Here is a 14392-nt window from a genome sequence, read left to right as displayed (position 1 = left end):
CTACCCAGAAAAGGCGCCTATTCTGGAGCTTTGTCAGGTTCTTCCCACTTGCCCTGTAGCGGGCAAGTCCCACAGCGTAAATCCATATCTGGGGTTAATTGCTGACGGCATGAACTCCTGTGACCTCAGCACCAACATTTTCCCATGGTGTTGAGATCACAGGATTTCATGCCGGCAGCGAACACAGACTCAGTGACGTCACCGCTAGTCACTGAGCCTGTGAGTGCTGCTTCCCATTCATTCCCCAGTAGTTTACAGCTCGAGCGGTCGCATTAGCACCTCTCCGGCTGTAAACTGATTATCCCCAGATATGGATGGCACCGTGGAATGACTGTACGCCGGACAGGTATTATATATTATTGATTTGTTTTGTTTAGTTTTTTTTACAGGAGATCGAGGGATTCGAGATGGGATTAGCAGTGTAATAAAGATGGTAAAAATGTGTGGTGTATTATTTCATTAAAAGACTTTATTCTTACTATGTGTGTTTATTTAACCCTTTACTTACTATAGGATTAGTAATGGATCTTATTGACACCTCTCCATTACTAAGCCGGGCTTAATGTCACTTTACAATAAAAAGGTGACATTAACCCTTTATTACCCCACTTGCCACCGCTACAGGGCAAGTGGGAAGAATCCCACAAAGCTCCAGAAGAGGAGCATCTAATAGATGCACCTTCTCTGGGCAGCTGCAGACTGCTGTTTTTAGGCTGGGGGCCTTACCAGCCTGAGAATAGCAGCCTGCACCTGTTAGTTTCGCCAGGTTGGTTAAAAAAATAAGGGGGACCCCACGTCGGCTTTTCTTCAATCATTCTTCCCTGCTCGCACTGTTGCCGGCAGAGCAGGGAGAATGACAGCTGCGTTCAGCACCACAAGCAGAGGAACAGCGCTTACAATAGCCACTTCTTCCCTGCCATCTGTGCTCCGTGTGCATGTGTGCTGCACGTGTGTCCGAGTCAAAACAGACATGTCTGCGTGTTTTGCACACGGACCGTGTGTCTGTGAAAACACGCTGACATCTGCATAGACCCGTTCATTTAAATGGGTCTACGAGTGTCAGTGTTTCCGGTACGTGAGAAAACTGTCACTACACGTACCAGAGCCACTGACGTGTGAAATAGGCCTAAAAGACACAGGATTTCCCTAAATATAAGAGCAATCTAAGAGAAACTCGTGAATGTTTTGTCTGTAAAAAGCCCAGCTACCTGAAAGCAGACTGCAGAATTTAGAAAGCAAGAATGAGTCAGTTTAAAAAGCAGAACAGTCATCAAAGGGTTAAAACAGCTGTAAAGGAAGATCCTGCATGTGTTGAAGCTGCATTTAATGCCAGTACAGGCCTGCAAAGCATATATGGTGCATAGATTCTGGTGCAGCCATATCACAAATGACAAGGATTTCTTCACTGACCTTAATGAAAGCAAGTCAGAAAAGGTAATCTTAGCTAATGATCACTATATTACTTCAGAAGGAGAAGGAGATTGCTACCTCCACTGTCCAGTTTCCTCAGCAAAAAGCAGAAAGATCCCAATAAAGGATGTTCTCTATGTTCCCAGCCTTAAAAGCAATCTGTCAGTAAAGAAGTTCATGCAAAAGGGGAATGTAGTTACTTTTAAAGAGAACAGCTGCATCATCTCAAAGAAGAGTCACACTTTTGTAGAAGGAAAAATCCAAGATGAACTTTATCAGCTAAAATGCAAAGAAAGAGTGTACAGTGGTAGACAAGATCTGCATAAGAACTGTATCCATGTATGGCACAGATGTCTTGGGCACAGAGAACCAGAAGCAGCACGGAAGCTAGCTCAACTAGAAAATGGTATTGAAATCAACCAGTGTAGTAAAATGATCAGGGCCAGCGTTTGGACCAGGCAGACGCCTGGGGCCCCCACCTGCATCTGCAGTCCTTTTATGAATTGCCCAGAGGGTGTACAGCAGTGAATAATGCTGTGCATTGCTCTGTAGTCCGGGGCGTTTGTCTTGCAAAGCCCCTTGAGCCCCCCTGCCTCTTTCTCCCTGCAGTCACGTTAAAAGTTGAGAGTGAGGGGGAGGGGCCGATTACAGCACAGTGACAGCCAGGACGATGCCTGCAGCTCTGTATGTCTCCTCCTGTGTCCTGATCATGGCTGCTCCTAGCACTGTTCTGAGAATGGATATGCCTAAGTGAAGCTGCAGAACCTGGTAAGAGCAGCAACAACAGGTCAGAGAGCAGTTTATTTCCTCTCTGTGGTCCGGAGCTCTGTGCTGATTGCTGCAGGATCAGGATTCACAGCCACATACAGCAGCGATCAGCATCAGCTCTGACCGCAGTCACTAATCACTGCTTGTAATGTGACAGGGCGACCTCCTGTCACTACTGTCTGGATGACACAAGACAGGGATATTGTCTGCTGAATCAGGGGATTTATGATATGGAAATAAATTAATTCCCATGTGAAATAATAAGGGTAAACTATACATATACAGTATATAGTACAGGTGTGCATAGGAATCAGCGTTTTTGGTGCATTTTTTTTGCAGCCAAAGCCTGCTCTCTTGGCAGTAAAAACACTGCTTTCAAAACACCCATTTTTTAGGGTATGTGCAGACGATCCAGAAATGGCAGCACTTTGGACGCAGCGGACATGTGCTCCGTCTAAAGTGCTGCCATCTTTTGTACGCAGGTGATTCCGCATGTGTTCATTGAACTGTGCGGAATCACACCGTCCAATACATTATACGGGTGAGATTTCTCTTGCGGAGACTCACATCTATGCTAGATAAATTGACATGCTGCAGTCTGGAGAGTCGTGCTGCATGTCTGTCTCTGCGGGTGAGGTGCGGGCGTATGTGCACGCATAGTGGACATGGAATTTCTAGAAATCCCCTCCACTTTGCTGTAACATCTGACCGCTGCGGGTTGGACGCTGCGGATGTACGCAGCATCCAGAGTTTACTTATCGTGGACACACATACCCTTAGAGCTTTTGCTGTTTTTTTTGTATAGTATGCATTTTGTCTACAGTACATGTTTAATAAAGTTAGTTTTATTCACTAAAAACAGCGAAAAACAACGTTGCGACATTTGCAGTTTTTCTAAAGCTTTTTCATTGCTTTCTACAGGTGAAAAAAATTGCTGAAAGAAGTGACACGCTGCAGATTTCATAAACACTGCAGTTGTGAAATTCAGTCAGGAGAAAATAAAAGGGTGTGCAAGAGATCTCTGAAAAGCTCAGTCTTTGTGCTATAAAATGCTGTAAACTTCTTATTTGCACAAGAAAAAGCAGAAATTCTGCCTATGAACTTGGCCAAGAGTGGCTTTTTAAAGTGCCAGCAAAACATATGAGATTTCTGAAATCTCCTGCATGCGCTTGTTTTTTTCTGACTGAATTTCTGAACTGTAGAACTTTCTAAATCTGCAGCGTGTCACTTCTTTCAGTGTGTTTTCACCCGTAGAAAGCAATGAAAGAATATAAAAAAGAAAGCTGCAGATATTGCATCGATATTTTTCGCTGCAATTTTTTAAGTGGTTTTGGTGAATTAAACTATTAGGTCTCGTTTACATGTTTAGTATTTGGTCAGTATTTCACATCAGTATTTGCAATGCAGAAACAGCAGTGGAACAATCAGAGGAAAAGCATAATAGGAACACGTCACTACTTCTGGATTTCTCACCCTCCTGGTTTTGACTTGCACATACTGATGTGAAATACTGACTGAATACTCAACGTGTGAACTTGGCCTTAAACATACTGTAGACAAAGCAAACATCCTCACTTTACAAAAAAAGCTGAAACAAGTGTAAAGATAAAGAACACCAGAAAACAAGCTGAAAAACAGGTGTTTTGAATGCAACATTTTTAGTGCCAATAGAACAGGTTTTGGCTACTGAAAAAAATGCATGTGAACATAGCCATAGCATTTCAGAGTAAGACTATCTGTGGTGTTGCGTAGGACTGCAGGTGACATCTAATACATTATCTGTTCTCCAAGAGTTATCACTGCTATCTCTGGTGTTACATAGGATGAGGTCACAGTCATGTGACTGGTCACGTGAGCCGGGGAGGGCTTCTGTTCTGGAGTGTGCTGTGCATAGAAGGAATTGTATGGCGATCGGTACACAGTCCCTTCCGAAATGACAGGTGGGCGTGGCAGATGATTTGCAGTGCGGGAAAACTACAGTCCTGCAGGTGGGAGTGTCAAAATCGGGACTCTCCCACTGGATCCAGGATGGTTGGGAGCCCTGCTGTGTTATCTGCAGTGTTAAAAAAAAATTAAGAGGGGATTGGGGGACAACTCTTTGTCTTTGGGGCTTGGGCCCCCCAATCTTTTCTGACCCTAGCAACGCTCCTGTGTAATGCTAAGAGTGGCAGACCCATTGGCTGATATAAGGCCCCTGAATATGGGGGCCACACAGCACAGGCCCCTCTGTCACCTGTATCTGCATCCTGCTCATGTAATGTAACCTAAATGTGTGATTTTACAATGTTAGCATTTGGGGCCTCACTTTAAACTTTTGCCTAGGGCCCCACTTTGTCTAAAACCGGCCCTGCAAATAATGACGTGCACTAGCTGTCTTAACCCCTTCACCCCCAAGGGTGGTTTGCACGTTCATGACCGGGCCAATTTTTACAATTCTGACCACTGTACATTTATGAGGTCATAACTCTGGAATGCTTCCATGGATCCCGGTGATTCTGACACTGTTTTCTCAAGACATATTGTACTTCATGCTAGTGGTAAAATTTCATTCAAATAACTTGCGTTTATTTGTGAGAAAAACGGAAATTTGGCAAAAATTTTTAAAATTTCGCAATTTTCCAACTTTGAATTTTTATGCCCTTAAATCACAGAGATACGGCACACAAAAAACTTGATAACTAACATTTCCCACATGTTTACTTTACATCAGCACAATTTTGGAACCAAAATTTTTTTTTGTTAGGAAGTTATAAGGGTTAAAAGTTGACCAGCGATTTCTCATTTTTACAACACCATTTTATTTTTACGGACCACATCACATTTGAAGCCACTTTGCGGGGTCTATATGATAGAAAATACCCAAAAGTGACACCATTCTAAAAACTGCACCCCTTAAGATGCTCAAAACCACATTCAAGTAGTTAACCCTTTAGGTGCGTCACAGGAATTTTTTGAATATTTAAAAAAAAATGAACATCTAACTTTTTTTCACAAAAAAAATACTGCAGGTTCAATTTTTTTTATTTTACCAAGGGTAACAGGAGAAATTGGACGGCAAAAGTTATTGTGCAATTTGTCCTGAGTACGCTGATACCTGATATGTGGGGGGAACGACTGTTTCGGCGCATGGCAGAGCTCAGAATGGAAGGAGCCCCGTTTGACTTTTTCAATGCAAAATTCGCTGGAATTCAGATCGGACGCCATGTCACGTTTGGAGAGTCCCTGATGTACCTAAACAGTGGAAACCCCCACAAGTGACCCCATTTTGGAAACTAGACCCCCCAAGGAACTTATTTAGATATGTGGTGAGAACTTTGAACCCACAAGGGCTTTACAGAAGTTTATAACGTACAGCGGTACAATTAAAAAATCATATTTTTTCCACAAAAATGATCTTTTCACCCCAATTTTTATTTTCCCAAGGGTAACAGGACCCTAAAAGTTGTTGTGCAATTTGTCCTGAGTACGCTGATACCCCACATGTGGGGGTAAACCACTATTTGGGCGCATGGCAGAGCTCGGAAGGGAAGCAGCGCCATTTGACGTTTTTGGCTGGAATTGAGATCGGACACCATGTCGCGATTGGAAAACCCCTGATGTACCAAAACAGTGGAAATCCCCCACAAATGACACAATTTTAGAAACTAGACCCCCTAAGGAACTTATCTAGATGTGTGGTGAGAAATTTGAACCCCCAAGGGCTTCACAGAAGTTTAGAACATACAGCCGTACAATTAAAAAATCATATTTTTTCCACAAAAATGATCTTTTCACCCTCAATTCTTATTTTTCCAAGGGTAACAGGACCCTAAAAGTTATTGTGCAATTTGTCCTGAGTACGCTGATACCCCACATGTGGGGGTAAACCACTATTTGGGCGCATGGCAGAGCTCGGAAGGGAAGCAGCGCCATTTGACGTTTTTGGCTGGAATTGAGATCGGACACCATGTCACGATTGGAAAACCCCTGATGTACCTAAACAGTGGAAACCCCCCACAAATGACACCATTTTGTAAACTAGACCCCCCAAGGAACTTATCTAGATGTGTGGTGAGCACTTTGACCCCCCAGTGCTTCACAGAAGTTTATAACGCCCGGGCGTGAAAATAAAAAATTCGTATTTTTTCCACAAACATGATCTTTTAGTCACCATTTGTTTTATTTTCCCAAGGGTACCAAGAGAAATTGGACCCCAAAAGTTGTTGTCCAATTTGTCCTGAGTATGCTGATACCCCATATGTGGGAGAAAACTACTGTATGGGCACACGTCGGGGCTTGGAAGGGAAGTAGTGACGTTTTGGAATGCAGACTTTGATGGAATGGTCTGCGGGTGTCATGTGCGTTTGGAGAGCCCCTGATGTACCTAAACTATTGAAACTCCCCACAAGTGACCCCATTTTGGACACTAGACCCCCCACGGAACTTATCTAGATGTGTGGTGAGCACTTTGCACCCCCAAGTGCTTCACAGAAGTTTATAACGCTCAGACGTGAAAATAAAAAAATCATTTTTTTCCACAAAAATGATATTTTTGCCCCAAATTTTTTATTTTCCTAAGGGTAACAGGAGAAATTGGACCCCAAAAATTGTTTTGCAATTTGTCCTGAGTAGGCTGATACGCTACATGTGGGGGTAAAACACTGTTTGGGCGCATGGCAGAGCTTGGAAGGGAAGGAGCACCATTTGATTTTTTCAACTCAGAATTGGCTGGAATTGAGATCAGACGCCATGTTGCATTTGGAGAGCCCCTGATGTGCCCAAACAGTGGAAACCCCCAATTCTAACTTCAACCCGAACCCCAACACACCCCTAACCCTAATCTCAGCCCTAACCCTAACCCTAGCCCTAACCCTGGACCTAACCCTAGCCCTAACCCTAACCGAAAAATGGAAATAAATACATTTTTTTATTTTATTATTTTTCCCTAACTAAGGGGGTGATAACGGGGGCTTTGATTTACTATTTAAGGCGGTTTTTATGTTTGGCAGCTGTCGCACGCTAAAAGACGCTTTTTATTGTAAAAATAGTTTTTGCATCACCACATATTGAGAGCTATAATTTTTCCTTATTTTGACCCACCGAGTCATGTGAGGTCTTATTTTTTGCAGGACGAGTTGACGCTTTTATTGGTACCATTTTCGGGCACGTGACATTTTTTGATCGCTTTTTATTCCGATTTTTGTGACGCAGAATGAACAAAAACCAGCGTTTCATTAATTTCTTTTGGGGGGTGCGTTTACACGGTTCCGCGTGTGGTAAAATTGATAAAGCGGTTTTATTCTTCGGGTCAGTACGGTTACAGCGATACCTCATTTAGGTCGTTTTTTTATGTTTTCTCGGTTTTTTGCAATGAAAACTATTTTACATAAAAAATAATTATTTTTGCATCGCTTTATTCTGCGAGCTATAACTTTTTTATTTTTTCGCTGATGATGCTGTGTGGTGGCTCGTTTTTTGCAGGACAAGATGACGTTTTCAGCAGTACCATGGATATTTATATGCGTCTTTTTGATCGCGCGTTATTGCACTTTATGTTCGGCAGTATGATAATAAATCATTTTTTGCTTCGTTTTTTATTTTTATTTTTTAAGGGGTTCGCTAAAGGGGTTAACTAATGGGACAGTTTTATAGGGCGGGTCGTTACAGACGCCGCTATACCTAATATGTGTACTTTTATTGTTTTTTTTTATTTCCAAAAATGGATTTATTGGGGGAATATTTTTTTTCTTTCTAATTTATTTGGCGATTTTTTTAAAATTATTTTAACACTTTGTTCTATTTTTTTTAACTTTATTACATAGTCCCAGGTGGGACATCACTGTCCTGTGACAGATTGCTGTCACAGGCAGTGCAGAAGGCTTCCTCATGCCTGCGCTTTGGATTCGGCCATCTTGGATTCGGGGGCCTGCAGAAAAGGAGCCCCCCGCAGCAGCGCTGCACATTGCGCTGCCGTGGGGGGCTCAGGGAAGCACGGAGGGAGCCCCCTCCCTGCCGATGCTTCCCTTTAACCCCCGGTACACCGCGATCATGTTTGATCGCGGTGTGCAAGGGGTTAATGTGTCGGGGGCGGTCCGTGACCGCCCCTGACACATTGTGCCGGGTGTCAGCTGTGATAATCAGCTGACACCCGGCCGCAATCAGCGGCGCTCACCACGTGGGCGCCGCTGATCGCGGTAGACGTACCATCCCGTCCATGGGCATAGGGGCCCGGGTCCCATGGACGGGATAGTACGCTGGATGTCAGGAAGGGGTTAAAGGGAAAATGGCCAGAAAATCCTTTCCTAAAATAAGCACCACTAGATCTGCACAGCCACTGGATCTGATACATACAGATGTATACGGTCCAATGAATGTTCAAACTCCAAGCAAGAAGAGATATTTTTTCACATTTATTGATGATTACTCCAGATATACAGTCGCCTACCTGCTTCACAGCAAGGATGAAATTCCACAGAAACTTGAAGAATATCGTCCTGTAGTGTTTTACAAATTTGGATGAATGCCAAAACCCTTCATGCAAATAATGGAACCGAATATACAAGTGGTAAGGTGCAAACCAGTTTGAAAAAGGATGGAATCGTGTTCCAGACTACCATCCATACAACCCAGATCAAAATGGCATTGCAGAGAGAGAGAACCATACTCCATCTGAAAGTGGAAGAAGTATGTTGTTTGATGCGAATCTACCTACAACGTATTGGGGAGAAGCCATCATGACAGCTTGCAATCTTCATAACAGAGTGTCAGGTAAAGCCACAAATAAAACTTCATATGAGCTATGGAACTGCAAGAAGCCTAACCTGAAGCACCTCAGGATATTTGGAAACAAAACATTTATGTATGTTCCCAAAGAAAAACCATCCAAGTGGGAATCACACACAAAGCAAGGAGTCTTGGTTTGCTATAGCGATTGTTGTGAACTCATTTTCTGGTCTGCCTCTGGTTTCTGGTGAGGGAACTGTTTGTGCTAACAGAGGAGTTGTGAGATCTCTTTCCGGGTTCCCTCTGGTGGTGGCAGGAGGTAATGAAGCTGATCTAACAGAGACCTGCCACCTGATAATGAGGATGACGATTGGACATCTGGAGTCTCTGACTGGATTTAAGACAACCGACTCCCTATACCCATACTGGTGATTTTTTCCTACCTCCTGAGGACTTGGTTTCCAGCTCAGTTCCTGTCTTCTCAAGCTAAGTTTTCTCTGCTAATGTTCACATTTGATTTGGTTTTGTCTATTCAGTTTTTGTGTGGTCAGCCAGCCCCGGCTGAGGCTGTGCTGAATTTCCACTCTTATGTTACTGTATGTGCCAGTTTGCTTTTTGCCCCTTATTAGATTGGCCTCTTTTTGCTCTGTTCTCAGAATATGCCAGCGTGCTGATATAGTGGGTGAAGTCTAGTGACTTCAGGGTTTTTTTTGCTATCAGAAGTGTTGGACATTTTTTGCAGGGTTTTTTGGCATGATTGCAGACAGTATCTTTCCTTTCCTGTCCTTTCTAGTTAGTGTGGGCCCCATTGTTTGCTCAGCCTATTTTCCTACCTGTGTTTGTGCTTTCATCTTGTTTCACCGTCAATACATGTGTGGGGGCTGTCTATTCCTTTAGGGTCTGCTTTGGGGCAGTTTAGATTTCCCCTTTTCTTGCTTTAGGCTTATTTAGTCCTCTGGCTGTGACGAGGTGTCTAGAATCATCGTAGGTATGCTCCACGGATGTTGTTAGTTGTGTGATTAGGATCAGGGGTCTGCAATCCGCGTAGTTACCAACCGCTCTGGTTTTTTGTGACTTAGCTTGGTTTTGTTCTCCTCCTCGGTGACCCAGTCATAACAGAATCACCAGCCATACCGCAGATTCTAGGGTACTCAAAAGCAGGAAAGAATTGTTAAAAAAAAAAGTGTCAGAATTTTTTTTATATGTATTCTTTCCTTTTTTTTCTGGGGCCGTAGGAGGATTTTTCTCTAATGGAGATTAAGCAATTGTCTGATCGTGTGGAGCAGCTCGCTGCTGAAGTGCGGGGAATTTCTGCCTATCTCACTCAGTCACATGCTGTTGAACCAAAGATCCCTACTCCTGATGTGTTTTCTGGGGATCGGTCTACAGTAAATTTTTGAATTTTAAGAATAATTGTAAATTATTTCTTGCCTTGAAGCCTAACTCATCGGGGAGCTCTGTGCAGCAGGTTAAAATTGTCATCTCCTTGCTGCGCAGCGATCCCCAGGATTGGGCTTTTTCTCTGACACCTGAAAATCCTATTCTGACTAATGTGGATGCATTTTTTCAAGCCTTGGGGTTGTTGTATGATGAACCTAATGCTGTTGATCAAGCTGAGAAAACCCTGTTGGCATTGAACCAGGGTCAGGATTCTGCAGAGTTATACTGTCAAAAATTCCGGAAGTGTTCGGTCCTTACTACATGGAATGTTGGTGCTTTGGCAGCTCTCTTTCGGAAGGGTTTATCAGAGACCGCAAAAAGATGTTATGGTTGGATTCCCTGTTCCCTCTGGTCTTGATGATTCTATGTCATTAGCCATTCAAGTTGCTCGGCGTTTACGTGAACGTAAAACTACACGAGAGGAGTTGCCACCTTTTGAACAAACGTCTGAACCTACGCAATGTGATAGGGTTTTGTCTAGGACGCAACGTCAGGAGTTTAGAAGGCGTAATAAGCTGTGTTTTTTCTGTGGAGACGCCTCTCATACTATTTCTGTCTGCCCTAACCGAGAGAAACGTTTTGCACACACATTTGCTGTGGGCAGTGTACAACCTAAGTTTCTTTTGGCAATTACTCTGATCTGCTCATTATCCACATTTTCCACTAAGGCTTTTGTAGATTCAGGAGCAGCTTTGAATCTGATGGATTTGGACTTTGCTAAATGTTGTGGTTTTCCCATGATACCTCTGTGGATGCCTATTCCTTTGAGGGGTATTGATGCTACTCCTTTGGCGGAGAATAAACCTCAGTTTTGGACCCAGGGGATAATGCGAGTTGCCCCAGACCACCAAGAAAATTGTAAATTTTTGGTGCTGCACAATTTGAATGATACTATTGTTCTGGGTTTTCCCTGGTTGCAAACTCATAATCCAGTTTTGGATTGGAAATCTGTGTCTGTGGTGAGTTGGGGTTGTCAGTGTGTTCTTAGGGACACCCCTGTTTTCTCCACCTCTCTTCAGTCTCATGATATTCCTGATTATTTGGCCGATTTTTCTGATGTATTTAGTGAGTGTAAGTCTGCATCTTTGCCTCCTCATAGGAGTTATGACTGTGCAATTCAGTTGATGCATGGGTGTAAATTTCCCAAGGGTCGGCTTTTCAACTTATCAGTACCCGAACATGATGCTATGCGATCCTATATTAAGGAGTCGTTGGAGAAGGGTCATATTAGACCATCCTCTTCACCCTTAGGTGCTGAGGTTTTTTTTGTGGCCAAGAAAGATGGTTCATTAAGACCTTGTATTGATTATCGTTCCCTTAACAAGATGACGGTTAAATATCAGTACCCGTTACCTCTGATGTCTGATTTATTCTCCAGAGTTAAAAGTGACTGCTGGTTTACTAAGCTTGACCTCAGGGGGGTGTATAATCTTATTCGCATCAAGCACAGGGATGAATGGAAGATGGCGTTTAATACTCTGGAGGGACATTTTGAGTACCTGGTGATGCCTTTTGGGCTCACTAATGCCCCTTCTGTCGTCCAGTCCTTTATGAATGATATTTTCCGGGACTTTGTGGATAAGTTTTTGATCATCTATCTAGATGATATTTTGATCTTTTCCAGTGATTGGGATTCTCATGTGGAACATGTCCGGACTGTGTTCCGGATTTTGAGGGAGAATTCCCTGTTTGTTAAGGGATCGAAATGCCTCTTTGGTGTACTGAGGATTTCATTTTTGGGATTTATTTTGTCTCCGTCGACTATTGAAATGGACCCGGCCAAGGTACAGGCCATTTATGATTTGGTTCATCCCACTTTTTTGAAGGCTCTCCAGAAGTTTTTGGGTTTTGCTAATTTCTATTGTAAATGTATATATAATTTTTCTGGTATTGTCAAACCACTGACTGATCTGACCAAGAAGGGCGCTGATGTGCTGAACTGGTCTCCAGAGGCTGTCTCAGCATTTCAGGAGCTTAAGTGGAGATTCACTTCTGCTCCGGTTTTACAGCAACCTGATGTCTCACTTCCATTTCAGGTGGGGGTAGATGCTTCTGAGATTGGTGCAGGAGCTGTTTTGTCCCAAAAAGATCCTGTGACTTCTAAGATGAATCCCTGTGCCTTCTTTTCTCGAAAGTTCTCCCCATCTGAACGCAACTATGACATGGGGAATCGGGAATTGTTGGCCATGAAATGGGCATTTGAAAAGTGGAGACATTGGTTGGAGGGAGCTAGACATCAAGTTGTGGTCCTCACCGACCACAAGAATTTGATTTATCTGGAGTCGGCCAAACGCTTGAATCCCAGACAGGCTAGGTGGGCCTTGTTCTCACGCGTTTTAATTTTGTGGTCTCTTTTCTTTCGGACAATAAGAATGTTAAGGCAGACGCCCTTTCTAGGAGTTTCTCTGCTGATTCTCTTATTGTGACCGAGCCTACTACCATCCTAGGGGAAAGGGGTAGTTCTTTCTGCCATTTCGCCCGATTTGAGATGCGCCCTGGCGGAATTTCAGGAGGATAAACCTGAGCGTTGTCCTATGGGAAAATTGTATGCTCCTGACCAGTGGAGGAAGAGAGTGATGTCTGAAGTTCATTGCTCCGCATTGGCTGGTTATCCAGGTATTTTTGGTACCAGAGATTTGGTGAGTCGGTCTTTTTGGTGGGCTGCCTTATCTCGTGATGTCAGGAATTTTGTGCAGTCATGTGGGACTTGTTCTCGGTCTAAACCCTGTTCTCGTTCTAGTGGGTTGTTCATGCCCCTGCCGGTGCCCAAGAGGCCATGGACCCATATCTCAATGGATTTTATTTCTGATCTTCCTGTCTCTCAGAGAATGACTTATCTGGGTGATTTGTGATAGATTTTCTAAGATGGTCCATCTTGTACCACTCCCAAAGTTGCCATCTTCCTCAGAGTTGGTGCCCTTGTTTTTACAACAGGTGGTTCGGTTGCATGGGATTACTGAGAATATTGTGTCGGACAGAGGAGTCCAGTTTGTTTTCAGATTGTGGAAAGCCTTTTGTTCCAATCTGGGAATTCAGTTATCTATCTCCTCTGCGTTTCATCCTCAGACCAATGGGCAGACTGATAGAACAAACCAGACTTTGGAGTCCTATTTGAGATGTTTTATATCTGCTGATCAGGATGACTGGGTCTCATGTTTGCCCTTGGCCAAATTTGCGCTTAACAATAGAGCTAGTTCTGCCACTTTGATATCGCCCTTTTTCTGTAACTTTGGGTTTCATCCTCGATTTTCTTCAGGGCAAGTGGAATCTTCGGCCTGCCCAGGTGTGGACAATGTGGTAGAGAGAATGCAGCAGATTTGGGACCAAGTGGTGGATAAGTTGTCACACTCTCAGGAAAAGGCCCAGCGGTTCTTCAACCGGCATAGGACCATTGGTCCCTGGTTTAAAGTGGGTGATATGGTTTGGTTGTCGTCCAAGAATATTTCTATGAAGGTTGCGTCTCCAAAGTTCAAGCCAAGATTTATTGGATCTTATAAGATTTTGGAGATTCTTAATCCTGTTTCTTTTTGATTGGCTCTTCCAGTTACGTTTAAGATCCATAACGTATTTCACAAATCGCTGTTGAAGAGGTTTGTTGAGCCAGTAGTTCCTATGGCGGCACCTCCTGACCCTGTATTGTTAAAGGCAATGTGGAATATGAGGTAGAGAAAATATTGGATTCTCGTTTGGTTAGACGGAGACTCAAGTATTTGGTCAAATGGAAGGGTTATGGCCAGGAGGATAATTCTTGGGGCTCTGCCTCTGACATTCATGCCAATAGATTGGTTCGTGCTTTTCACCGGGCCCATCCTGATCGGCCTGGTGGCGTGGATGAGGGTTCGGTGACCCCTCCGCAAGGGGGGGTACTCTTGTGAACTCTTTTTCTGGTCTGCCTCTGGTTTCTGGTGAGGGAACTCTTTGTGCTGACAGAGGAGTTGTGAGTTCTCTTTCCAGGCTCCCTCTGGTGGTGGCAGGAGGTAATGAAGCTGATCTAATTAACAGAGACCTGCCACATGATAATGAGGACGACGATTGGACATCTGGAGTCTCAAACTGGATTTAAGACAGCCGA

The sequence above is a fragment of the Dendrobates tinctorius genome, unplaced genomic scaffold (genome assembly GCF_039654945.1).
Source record: "Dendrobates tinctorius isolate UK_male_01 unplaced genomic scaffold, ASM3965494v1 ptg000111l, whole genome shotgun sequence".
NCBI classification, from domain to species: domain Eukaryota; kingdom Metazoa; phylum Chordata; class Amphibia; order Anura; family Dendrobatidae; genus Dendrobates; species Dendrobates tinctorius.
This window is presented reverse-complemented; position numbering follows the sequence as displayed.